General features: G+C 47.5%; 1 protein-coding gene across 3 annotated transcripts in view; it reads left to right on the top strand.

Moving 5' to 3' along the window:
- Positions 1 to 1,027: 1,027 nt before the first annotated feature.
- Positions 1,028 to 12,792, top strand: part of tmbim1a (transmembrane BAX inhibitor motif containing 1a) — a 51,687-nt gene continuing 39,922 nt past the window's right edge. Inside the window, exon 1 of one of the 3 annotated variants that reach the window (XM_069913019.1) lies at positions 1,028 to 1,259. The gene's annotated coding sequence lies outside the window, so the exon portion shown is untranslated. Of the gene's footprint in view, positions 1,260 to 2,510; positions 2,614 to 12,792 lie in introns of those variants that run through there. The other 2 variants (XM_069913015.1, XM_069913017.1) reach the window with 2 other exon arrangements.

The raw sequence follows: 12,792 nt of genomic DNA, 5'->3' as shown, positions 1-12,792 counted from the left end.
GAGCTGAAACATTGGGCATCGTTCATTCCCAATGAGCCCTGAGTTTGGATGGGGTGGTGGGATACTGAGGAATCCACTGACCCTTCCCCTCCAAATTTATGAACTGACAGTGGGTCACACCCTAAGACTGAGGTTTGTTCACCGGAAGCCATGATGCCATTTTTAGACGAATCAGAATAAGAATTTACTGTCATAAACATGTCATGAAAATCATTGTTTTACAAAATAAATAAAGTAATGCAAGAAAACGAAGTGAGGTAGGGTGTCTGTGATTCATCCAGGAATCTGATGGCGGAGGGGAAGAAGATGTCCATGTGCCGCTGAGTGCTCGTCTTCAGGCTCCTGGACCTTTTTCCCCAATGGTAGCAGAGTGAAGAGGGCCTGGCCTGGGTGGTGGGGTCTTTGAGGATAGAGGCTGCTCTTTTAAGACACCGCCTCATGTAGACATCCTCCATGGAGTGAAGTCTGGTGTCCATGATGTTGCAGGACTAGTTAATAACCCTCTGGAGTTTTTTTTTCCTGTCCTGTGCATTGATACCCCGTACCAGACAGTGATACAACCAGCCAGAATGCTTCCACGGTCTTTGGTGACATGCCGAATCACCTGAAACTCCTCATAAAGTCTAGCCGCTGGCAAGCCTTCTTTGTGATTGCATCGACATGAAGGCTCCAGGACAGATCCTCGGAGATGTTGACACCCAGGAATTTGAACTTCTTGACCTGCTGACATGGCGATGAGGACTAGTTCAAGGTCTCCAGAATTCCCCTTCCTGAAGTCCACAATCCACTCCTGAGCTTTGCTAATGTTGAGCGCAAAGTTGTGGTGGTTCAAGAGCTGATCTATCTCCCTCCTGAATGCCTCCTCTTTGCCACCAATACAAATAAAAACTGAGATGCTTGAAATCAGGAAGAAGATCATTGGGAGAAAGCTCAGCTGGTCAGGAAACATCGGCTGGGAATTTCTGTCTGAGAAACTCGTACCCCCCTCATTCCATCTCTGATCCCGCACTGGCAATTTCTGCCCGGTCTCCGGGAGACTGAGCCTCGCTGGGACGGACCCTCCAGGCGAACCTCCTCCTCCTCCCGCAGCTGCCGGCGAGTCCTGCCGCCAGGGGGGGTGCACCGACCGCGGGCCGGAGCGACCTCCTCCCCACCCCGGTCCTGGCCCCCACTCGCTGCCTCCTCCCTTCCTCTCGGTCCCAGGCCAGAGAGACGTGGGGAGCCCCGGAGCGCAGCATCGTCCGGCAGCCGGTCCGCGGGTAAGTTCGGCCGCTTCCAACTTTCCGGAGTTGTGGCCGCGTTCGGGCGTCGGGGAAGTGTCCCAGCGGAGAGGGTTTTGAGGGAGGGTGGGTTAGAGAGGAGGAAGAGGGGGTTAGAGAGTAGGGGTGGGGGTAGAGAGGATGGGAGAGTAGAGTGGGGGGTAGAGAGAGGGTGGGGAGAGGGGGGTGGGGGGGTTAGAGAGGATGAGAGAATAGAGAGGGTGGGAGGGTAGAGAGGATGGGGAATAAAGAAGATGAGGTGAATAGAGAGAGGATGGGGGAATAGAGAGAGGATGGGGAATAGATTGGGTAGAGAGAGAATGGGGGAGTGGGGTGGGGTGGGGAGTAGAGAGGATGGGGGATTAGAGTGGGGGGTAGAGAGGAGAGGGAGGGGGTAGAGAGAGGAGGAGGTGAAGAGGGAGAGGCAGAGGGAGACCTTGCGAAAAGCCCATTTGTTGATGTGGACATTGTAGGAAATGATGAAGGTCTGGACAGAGTTTCACCCAGGGAGTGGTGTTTCCCCCCTACCCCACACACACGATGGGAGTGGTGTCCTCCCCCACCCCACACACACGACAGGGGAGTGGTGTGTCCCCCCCCCCCACCGCACGCACACGACAGGGGAGTGGTGTCTCCCCCCACCCCACACACACGACAGGGGAGTGGTGTTCTCCCCCCCCTACAACACACACATGACAGGGGAGTGGTGTCCCTCCCCCCACAACACACACATGACAGGGGAGTGGTGTCCCTCCCCCCACAACACACACACGACAGGGGAGTGGTGTCCTCCCCCCCCCACAACACACACACGACAGGGGAGTGGTGTCCCTCCCCCCACAACACACACATGACTGGGGAGTGGTGTTCCCCCCCCCACCCCACACACATGACAGGGGAGTGGTGTGTCCCCCACCCCACACACACGACAAGGGAGTGGTGTTCCCCCCCCCAACACACACACGACAGGAGAGTGAATCCCACCCTGCAAAGCACAGGAAAGGATGAGCCAAAAGCACAAACAGAGGTTGATTTCACCCCCCCCCCACCTCATTGCAGAAGTAGTTTCCAGGTTGATGACCTGTTGGGGGGGGGGGGGAGAATGCGGGGTGAGTTGCCACATCAGAGACTGATTTCCACCCCCACCCCCCCTCACCTCATTCTCCTAAATTCCAAGTGCAGATGAATAGTAGAAAGTGAAGGGAGTAGAAAGTTTTGGGATGTTTTGTTTACACAGAGTTTTGGGTGCCTGCAATACCTTGCCAGGGGTGGTGATGGTGGTGGAGGCTGGTACAGTAAGGGCCTTTATTAGACTCGGACAGGCACACGGATGAAAGAAAAATCAAGTAATGAGGTAGGAAGGGTTTTGTTTTTATTAGGTATGTGTAGGTCAGTACCACATTGTGGACCGAAGGGCCTGTACTGTGTGGTTATGTTCCAAGAGCAGTCAAAAGCTCTTCATATTGATGAATCCAGCAATAACTCGCCGCTCAGTAGCAGGAGTGTTGTCTGAAACATTAATCAGAACATCTGGTGGCTACTTGGAGAAAATGTATAAACTGTGACAATCCAGAACAGGTTAATTCAGAGCAAACTGTGTTCTACCAAGTTGATCTTTTGAGGACAGCGAGAATAATGAGGCTAATGCAGTCAATGTGATTTACTTGGACATTCGGAAGACTTTTGAAAGGGGTCCCGTTTCACGGCTCATTAACAAAGTTAAAGCATACAAGGGCAAAGGAGGCATTGATATTAGTGGGTGGGAAGTTGGTTAGCAACAGATAATGGAAGTTTGCAGTGAAAGGTCTGGAAAATACTGAACAGTGGCATTTTTCAGCAATTGTTGTTGGCAGCAGGTGCTTTTTCTGATCTATGTTAGTGTTCTAAGTTTGCAAATGACCCAAACCATAGAACAATACAGCACAGAAACGGGCCTCTTCGGCCCTTCTAGTCTGTGCTGAACCGTTCTTCTGCCTGGTCCCACTGACCTGCATCCAGTCTGAACCCGCCATACGTCTCCCATCCGTGTACCTGTCCAAATTCCTCAAATGTTAAAATTGAGCCTGCATTTACCACTTCAGCTGGCAGCTCATTCCACACCCCCACCACTCTCTGCGTGAAGTTCCCTCTTTTGTGGTCCCCCTAAGCTTTTCCCCTTTCACTCTTAACCCATGTCCTCTGGTTTGTATCTCAGTGGATAAGCCTATCTACATTTACTCTGTCTCTCCCCCTCATCATTTTAAATACCTCCTTCAAATCTCCCCCGATTCTTCTACACTCCAGGGGATAAGGTGTTAACCTGTTTAACCTTTCCCTGTAACTCGGTTGCGTGGCGTAATGTGGAGCCACGAGATGCTGCAGTTGGGAGGAAGATTCAGAGGGTGATGTTGACTGAAGGATGGGTTTGAAGATGTGCAGGAGCAGGGAAGTTGGGCTTCTGGGTGCACAGGCAGTCACTTAATGAGGCCCATGCTGTTCTGAGCTTTAACAATAGAGGCACAGAGCACAAAAGGCGAATTATACTAAACCTTGATAAAGTTCTTGTCCATTCTCAACTGGAGTATTCTGTTCAATACTGGTCACCACATTACAGGAAGAATACAAGACCTATAAGATAGAGGAGGAGAAGTTGGCCATTCAGCCCATCGAGTCTTCCCCACCATTCCATCATAAGCTGATCCATTCTCCCACTCAGCCCCACTCCCCGGCCTTCTCCCTATAACCTTTGATCCCCTGACTATTCAGATACCTATCAATCTATGCCTTAAATACACCCAACGACCTGGCTCCCACAGCCGATCGTGGTAGCAAATTCCAGAGTTCACCACTCTCTGAGTAAAGAAATTCCTCCGGATCTCTGTTTGAAATGGACGCCCTTCATTCCTGAAGTTGTACCCTCTTGTCCTAGACTCCTCTACCATGGGGAACAACTTTGCCACATCTACTCTGTTTCAATGTTCAAAATGCTTCTATGGTGGTGGGAGTGGGGGGGGGGGGTAGGGAGAGACCTCCTTAAAGGGAGCAGTGTTTGCTGGAATGAAGGGCTTTAGTTACAAGGATGGATTGGAGATGCTGGCACTGATCTCTCCATTGAACGGAAGGCCAGGGGGATTTTGGTAGAAGAGTATGTGCGGGGAGTGGGAGCTGAGAGACTGAAGAATAGGGGTTGAAGATAGAAAATGAAAAGAAAGTCCGTTGACAGTGACATGAGAAAAATCTTTACATGGAAAAATCCCAGCTCTGCTAACCTTGCCTCATAAGATTTATTTTCCAATCCAGGCAACATCCTAGTAAATCTCCCCTGCTCCCTCTCTATAGATTCCACACCCTTCCTGTAATGAGGTCATTAGAACTGAACACAAATACTCTCAGTGTGATCTCACCAGAGATTTGTAGAGCTACCGCATTTCCTCACAACTCCTGAACTCAGTTGCCGGTTTCAGGTACTCGGACGCAGATAATGCGCCAGCAGACGCGGCTGGGGGAGTGCAGCTGGGACATTCAGGTGGCCACGGAGAAGACACCTTTCTCTCGCCTGAACATGCCGGCTGAAGGAGAGCCGCGTCTGAGCGAACGTGGCTCCTGTAGACTGTCTGTGTCCTGTGAGCATATTTAGGAAACTTGCTCCTGTACCTAGAGAGAAACACTGATCTCAACCCTTGACATGCACCCAACAGGGAGACCGCTTTAAGAAAGCATACACGAATACATTTTCAGAAAGCTAAGGATGGCGAGAGACTTTTTTAAAAAAAAAGAAAATACAAACTTTGTTTGAAGTGCTGGCTGGCGCCGCAGATGGGAAAATGGTGACGACTGTTAATAAATTGTAAGCCTCTGTATTGCGTATATCAGAGTACTTCTGTTAGTCTGGTAATGAACGGGTGGCCATCACTAATGTAAGGAAATCAAATTACATTGTAGAGAGTTAATAATTTCTTGACTGTTTTCCTCATCGTGTTGAAATGTCTTGTACGTACGTGCACCATTCGTAGACCCTAGGTTTCTGTAGTTACTGCTGCGTTCGCGTTCAGGTGCAACAGGGGATGCTCTGAGCCGGAGAATATACCTACCCGAGGAGGGTTAGGTAAATGCTCCTTGGGGCCAGGTTCTCCACTTTCAGGTGGCCACCCGACAGCCGCATTGGGGTAGAATAGGCGGCTTTACAGTCGGGTATTCTGGCCACCTGAAACCTGCTAGTCTCTCGACTAATGAAACCCAGCATTCCATAGACCTTTTTAAAAATCCTGCCAACCTCTGTGTTCATCCTGTCCCGCTCTGCAAGAACAAGGTACATTTTATTTCTTTTTAATTATTTTATTTATGAATTTTAAACCCCAGCAAATATTGCATTACATTCAATTCAACAGGGTACATTTTAATGAGTTTAAAGGAACTTTTACATAGCCGCTGAACAGCAGAAAATTTCAGGAACATTTCTACTCCAGTGGCAGTGTAAAGATGTCGGGATGGAATTTTTTATGCAAATTCCATCCCGTAATTTTTCCACTCGTGCCCAGACATTTTTTTATAGAGTGGCTGCAGTGTAAACTTGACTGCAGCCACTCCGTAAGAAACAGGCCTAATGAATACGACGTTTCCCCCTCCGACAAATTCTGCAACACAGGAAAGCTGTGTAAAAGGGCCCCCGTGTAAACAATCATATCGGGACACCCCGGGCTTAAGTATGCTGATTTTTTTTGGAATAATTTTGGTTTCTGTGTAACCTTTATTGTTGTGTGCTGAGGTACAGTAAAATGGTTTGATTTGTGTGCTATCCAACAAGTCTGTCCATATACAAGCATAGCAGAGATAAGCTCACTCAGAGAGTAGAATTACATGGGTTCAAATGGAATGTGGCCAATGTTACTTTACTGGTGCTAGGGGTTCATTCAGGAGTCTGATAATAGAGGGAAGAAAACTGTTGGATCTGGGGTGTGATCTCACACGAACAAATTTTCTTCCTGACTAGAAAGGGAGTGAAAGGAACGAGGCCGGGGTGGGATGAGCCATTTATTATTATTAAAGAATAACATCTGCTGATACTGGGGTCGAAGGCAATAAAGCATTTTATTCAAACGCCCACCTTGTACCTTGATGAACGGCCCAGGCCCAAAATGTTGATCTCCCTTTACCTTGTATGGATGCTCGATGACCTGCTGAGTTTCTCCAACACGTTTGTGTACTGAGTCTTTTAGCTTGTTGGTTGCTTTTCCGAGGCAGTGGGGGATGGGGTGGGGGGTGGTGCGTGTGATGGTCTGAACTGTGTTCATGACCCTCTGCAGCTTGTTGTGCTCTTGGGTGGAGCAGTTCTTGTCCCACACAACTGTAGAAGTCGTTGAAGGATGCTGGGGCATCACCTTGACTATCAGGTTGATTTGGTTGGTCCCGGACAGGTCATTGGAGACATTTGCTCTTAACGCTGTCTACTGCCTCCAACCCAGCACCACTAATACAGACACAGGAGTGACCCAACTCTTATGGATGTCTCCGACCAGCTCCATCATCTTGTTGACATTCAGGGAGAGGCTGTTGTCCTCGCACCAAGCCACTCGGCACTCCGATGAGATTGATGCTCATTCTTTATAACCCTGTAGTGTGGTTAACGTCTCATTTCAAGAAACAATCTAGTGAACCTTTGCTACACTCCCACAAGTGGACGAGTATCATTGCTAAGGTCAGAAGGGCAGAGGAATGCGTGATATTCCAGACAAGGTTCTAGATTCCTTTTATTGTCACATACAAAACATTAAAAATGTAACAGATATACTTCAACTTTTGCATGCCGTAAGACAAACAAAGAATTGCCATGAGCATTGCCCGACACCTTTTGCAGTATGAGAGAACACTCTTGGTCTCAGTGGGTTTAAAATTAGAGAAAGATCTGGATGATAATGTGGTAAATTGGATCAGCAAGTTTGCAGACGACACTAAGATTGGAGACGTTGTGGAGAGTGAGAAAGGTTTTCAAAGCTTGCAGAGGGATCTGGACCAGCTGGAAAAATGGGCCGAAAAATGGCAGATGGAATTTAATGCAGACAAGTGTGAGGTGTTGCAGTTTGGAAGGAAAAACCAAGAAAGGACGTACACGGTAAATGGTTGGGCACTGAGGAGTGCGGTAGAACAGGGATCTGTGACTACAGATACAGAGTTCCCTGAAAGTGGTATCACAGGTGGACAGGGTTGTAAAGAGAGCTTTTTGGCATCTTAGCCTTCAAAAATCAAAGTCTAGGATTTGGGATGTTATGGTAAAGTTGTACAAGACATTGGTGAGGCCAAATTTGGAGGATTGTGTGCAGTTTTGGTCACTGAACTACAGGAAAGATATCAATAAGATTGAAAGAGTTACCGGGAAAGGTTAAACAGGTTAGGACTTTATTCCCTGGAGCCTAGAAGAATGAAGGGAGATTTGATAGAGGTATTTAAAATTATGAGGGAGATATTATGAGGGTGGGTGAGATACAAACCAGAGGACATGGATTAAAGGTGAAAGGGGAAAGTTTATGGGGAACTTCTTCATACAGAGAATGGTGGGGGTATGGAACGAGCTGGCAGCTGAATGCAGGCTCAATTTTAACATATAAAAAGAATTGAGACAGGTACAAGAATGAGAGGTGTATGGAGGTCTATAGGCTGAGTGCAGGGCAGTGGGACTAGGCAGAAAAACAGTTTGGCACAGACTAGAAGGGTTGTTTCTGTGTTGTAATCTTCTTGCTATAAATACCAGGTCACAGTTTGTGTTCAAGGACCCCCCTGGTGATAATGAAAACCCCCTAACGCTTTTCCAACTCTCACCATTTTTACGCATTGTGGACCATGTGACATATCTTGCTCTCACTAACCTAAGCATATCATCTCACAGACACTGTATCCTCCTTGCCCACACTGTACATTGATATATTCTATTCAATCCCTTCATCCATTTCATTGTTCATTTTGAGTGGCGCGGTTAGTGCAATGCCGTTACAGTGCCGACGATCAGGATCGAGGTTTGAATCCCGAGCAGTCTCAAAGGAATTTGTACGTTCTCCCCGTATCTGCATGGGTTTCGTCTGGGAGCTCCATTTTCCTCCCACCAATCAAAACGTTTTGGGGATTGTAGGTTAATTGGATAGCACGGGCTCAAGGGCCGAAAAAGGACTGTAACCTTGCTGCATGTTTAAATTCATAGAATTTAAAATTTAAATTTGTTTTGATTATGAAATGTTGAGATCTCTTCATCACCCCATCAGTCACCAATGACCCAACTGAAAATGACCCCACTGCTTTGTAAGTCATCCAATCCTCAATCCAAGCTGACGTTCTACTCCCACTACTGAATACTGAAAACCAGTTTCATAATTTCCCATGCACCATTTCGAAGGCTCACTGAGTGTTTAAATACACCACAGCAGCTCGTTCATCCTTATCTATTCTGCTGGCGATGGCCTTGGGGGTGGGGGGAAAAAAACTCCAATGTTTTTCAAACATGCTTTCAGTTTCATAAGTTCATGTGATGACAACAAACTTGAACTGAATTTAGTTGAGAAATGAAGGGGTTGGCATATAAGGAGAGATTGATTCATCAGGGACTGTACTTGCTGGAATTTAGAAGGATGAGGAGGGGATCTTATAGAAGCATATAGAATTATGAAAGGCATGGATAAGATAGAGGTATGTAAGTTGTTCCCATTGGTTGGGGAGACCAGAACTAGGGGATATAGCCTCAAGATTCGGGGTAGTAGATTTAGGACAGAGATGAGGAGGAACTGCTTTTCCCAGAGCGGGGTGAATCTGTGGAATTCACTACCTATTGAAGCAGTGAAGGCGACCTCAGTAAATATATTGAAGGCAAGGTTAGATGGATTTTTACATAGTCGGGGAATTAAGGGATATGGGGATCAGCCAAGATCTTATTGAATGGCGGAGCAGGCTTGACGGGCCGGATGGCCGACTCCTGCATCTTTTGGGTCCAGGAAAGGTCCACCAAAATAATGACTCCCAACTTAAATTTGCTCACCCTCTCCACCTCTGATTCCCCCAACGATCACTGGTTCGTACCCTTCCCATTTTCCCCTCCTAAAGTCCACAATCAGCTCCTTGTTTTGGTGATGTTGAGGTTGTTGTTGGTGCACCATTCAGCCAAGTTTTCAGTCTCCCTCCTGGATGCAGATTCACCTCCATCCTTTATACAACTTACTACCGTGGTATCGTCAGCAAATTTATAGATGGTGTTATTGTCGTACTGAGCCACACAGTCATAGTTGTAATTTGAGTCGAGCAGTGGGCTAAGAACACAGCCCTGTGGTGCTCCGGTACTGATGGAGATTGTGGAGGAGATGTTCTTACCAATCCTCAATGATTGTGGTCTGGTGGTGAGGAAATCCATGATCCAATTATATAGTGGGGGTTAACTCCCAGGTCTTGGAGTTTGCTGATCAGTTTTGAGGGGATGATGGTGTTAAATGTCGAACTGTAGTTGATAAAGAGCATTTTCTATAATACCAACTCTTACAAATCTGTTGAGACCACACTTGGAGTATTTGTGTTCAGTTCTGGTCACCTCATTACAGGAAGGATGTGGAAGCTGTGGAGAGGGGGCAGAGGAGATTTACCAGGATGTTGCCTGGATTGGAAAATAAATCTTATGAGGCCAGGTTAGCAGAGCTGGGACTTTTCTCTTTGGAGCGAAGAAGGATGAGAGGAGACTTAATAGAGGTCTACGAGATTTTGAGAGGCATAGAGAGGGTGGACGGTCAGCGCCTGTTTCCCAGGGCAGGATCTGCAAACACCAGAGGACACGTGTACAAAATGAAGGGAGGGAAGTTTAGGGGAGATGTCGGGGGTAAACTTTTTATACAGAGGTTTGTGGGGGTCTGGAATGTCTTGCCAGGGATGGTGGTGGAGGCTGGAACATCGGGGGCATTTAAGGGCACATGGATGGAGGAAAATAGAAGGTTACGGGGTAGGGAGGGTTACGTAAAATTTTTTTAAGGAAGGGATTCATGGTTCTGCACAACATTGAGGGCCGAAGGGCCTGTACTGCGCTGTAGTGTTCTATGTTCTATAGTGATGTATGCATGGTGCTGCTTCCCCAATGAGGTCCACTGCAGCGCTCCGCCAACACCGCCACTTCAATGGGTCACGTTCTACTGCTGAAAATGCACGTAGATCTTGTGTTGTCTCGAGTTGGCATTTGTAGTTTGTAGCTGAAGTTGCTTCATTCAATCAAGGCTGATGAGTCACCCCATGACTGGGGCGTTGCTCTGAAATGTTGGAAAAATGTTTGGAACAATATTTGGGCTGAGTAAAGTTCTTAAACTTTCTAAGAAGTGAAAGAGAGCGAGAGGGAGGGATAGAATGGGAGGGTGACAGAAAAGAGAGGGGGAAGAGAGAGAGAGACATGGAATGGGAGAGGGGAGGAATGAGGTGTGGAGAGAGGGGAAGGGGGCGAGAAATCTGGTGAGAGAAAGTAAGATCTGTTTTTAATTCTGTGACGTATTTTTGACAAAGGTTTAATTAACCCGGCATGACTTTCCACTTGCAAAAGATTTACATATTTCTCTCAGCTTCTGCCTGAAGGCATGTTTCCTAATTCCACCCCTGACGAGCCAGAGTGGAAACTGTTTAAAGATTCTGTAGCCTAGAGGACCCTCTCAGCTTCCAAACCTCCTCTGAAACGTGCAGCTGTGTCCCAGCCCACACATTTGGTGCTGGGCACTGTTTGCTTTTGGGCGGTAGATGGTTCTGAGATGGAGCACAGGAGGCCCGGTAGTATGGGAGGGGTGGAGGGTAGGAGAGGAATGTTTGACAGGTGGGGTACAGAAGATGGGGATTGAACCTGGGGTGCATGGTTGGGGTTGACACTGGAGTCCAAGTTTGAGAATATGGGCCAGTGATGATCAAGAGTGATCTCACCTGGCCAGTGGCTCTGCTGGTTGAACCTAGTGATCCGGAGTTTGCAACTTGCTCTGGGGTAGCGTGATCCATGTTTAACTCCACCTGTTCACTCAATGATTTGGGTGAAAGAAAAGTTGGTCCCTTTGGTCAGGCAATACGCCAACTGTACTAGAACCATAGAGCACAACAGCATAGAAATAGGCCCTTTGGCCCTTCTAGCCTAAGCCAAATTATTATTCTGCCTTGTCCCTCCGACCTGCACCCAGTCCATAACTCTCCATACTTCTCCCATTCATGTACCTGCCCAAATTTCATTTTAATGTTTAAATTAAACCCGGATTCACCACTTCAGCTGGAAGCTACACCCCCACCACTCTCTGTGTGAAGAAGTTCCTCCCCCTAAACATTTCTCCTTTCACTCTTAACCCATGTCCATTAGTTCTTGTCTCATTAACCTCAGTGGAAAAAGCCTACCTATATTTACTCTGTCTATCCCCCTCATAATTTTAAATCATTCATTCAGGTGCCTTGCTGTTCAGAGTGGGCGATCGTGTCTCTCCACCCGTCACGATCTCTGACCCTCTGAATTGTAGTTGTTGCCTCCCCTGTTCTCCTTCGGTGAAAGCTCCACCTTTCAGCTGAGACCATAGTTGATGTTGAGTTCAGGATTATACAAGGGAAAAACACTGAAGTGGTTTCCTGCTGCCTTCTTCATTTGCAGTGTCCGCACTAGAGGGGTAACCCTGGCCATTGACCAGCAGATTCATCTGCCCAGCGTTTTTAATTCTACAACCATAAATTCCAATTTGTAGAATCTGCTTATAAAAGCCATCCACTATCTGCAATCCGTAACTTCATGTGACCCTGACTGGGAGGTTAAACAGATACTGCACCTTGCCCAAGGATGTCCTGTAGACTATTGGACGGAAGGAGCACATTACACCTCCTTTTGCTGATTGCGCAGTACTGACACTTCGATCAAATCTCCCCGCATTCTTCTTCACTCCAGGGAATAAAGTCCTAACCTGTTTAACCTTTCCCTGTAACTCAGTTCCTGAAGTCTGGGCAACATCCTAGTAAATTTTCTCTGCACTCCTTCTATCTAATTGATAACTTTCCTGTAGTTAGGTACCAAAAATGCACACAGTCCTCCAAATTAACTTTACCATAACATCCTAACTCCTGAACTCAATACTTTGATGCCACTTTCAAGGAATTATGTATCTGTATTCCCAGATCCCTCTATTCTACCACCCTCCTCGGTGCCCAACCATTTACTGTGTATGTCCTACCTTGGTTTGTCCTTCCAAAGTGCAGCACCTCACACTTGTTTGCATTAAATTGCCATTTTGCAGCTCATTTTTCCAGCTGGTCCAGATCCTCTGCAAGCTTTGAAAACCTTCTTCACTGCCCACAACCCCTCCAATCCGTTGGGGTGTACTGCTTTCCTCACTGCCCACAACCCCTCCAATCCATTGGGGTGTACTGCCTTCCTCACTGCCCACAACCCCTCCAATCCATTGGGGTGTACTGCCTTCCTCACTGCCCACAACCCCTCCAATCCATTGGGGTGTACTGCCTTCCTCACTGCCCACAACCCCTCCAATCCGTTGGGGTGTACTGCCTTCCTCACTGCCCACAACCCCTCCAATCCGTT

This window comes from Narcine bancroftii, unplaced genomic scaffold (genome assembly GCF_036971445.1).
Source record: "Narcine bancroftii isolate sNarBan1 unplaced genomic scaffold, sNarBan1.hap1 Scaffold_296, whole genome shotgun sequence".
Classification (NCBI taxonomy): Eukaryota; Metazoa; Chordata; class Chondrichthyes; order Torpediniformes; family Narcinidae; genus Narcine; species Narcine bancroftii.
The sequence above is the reverse complement of the archived record's forward strand: the minus strand, read 5'-3'. Positions and strand labels throughout refer to the sequence as shown.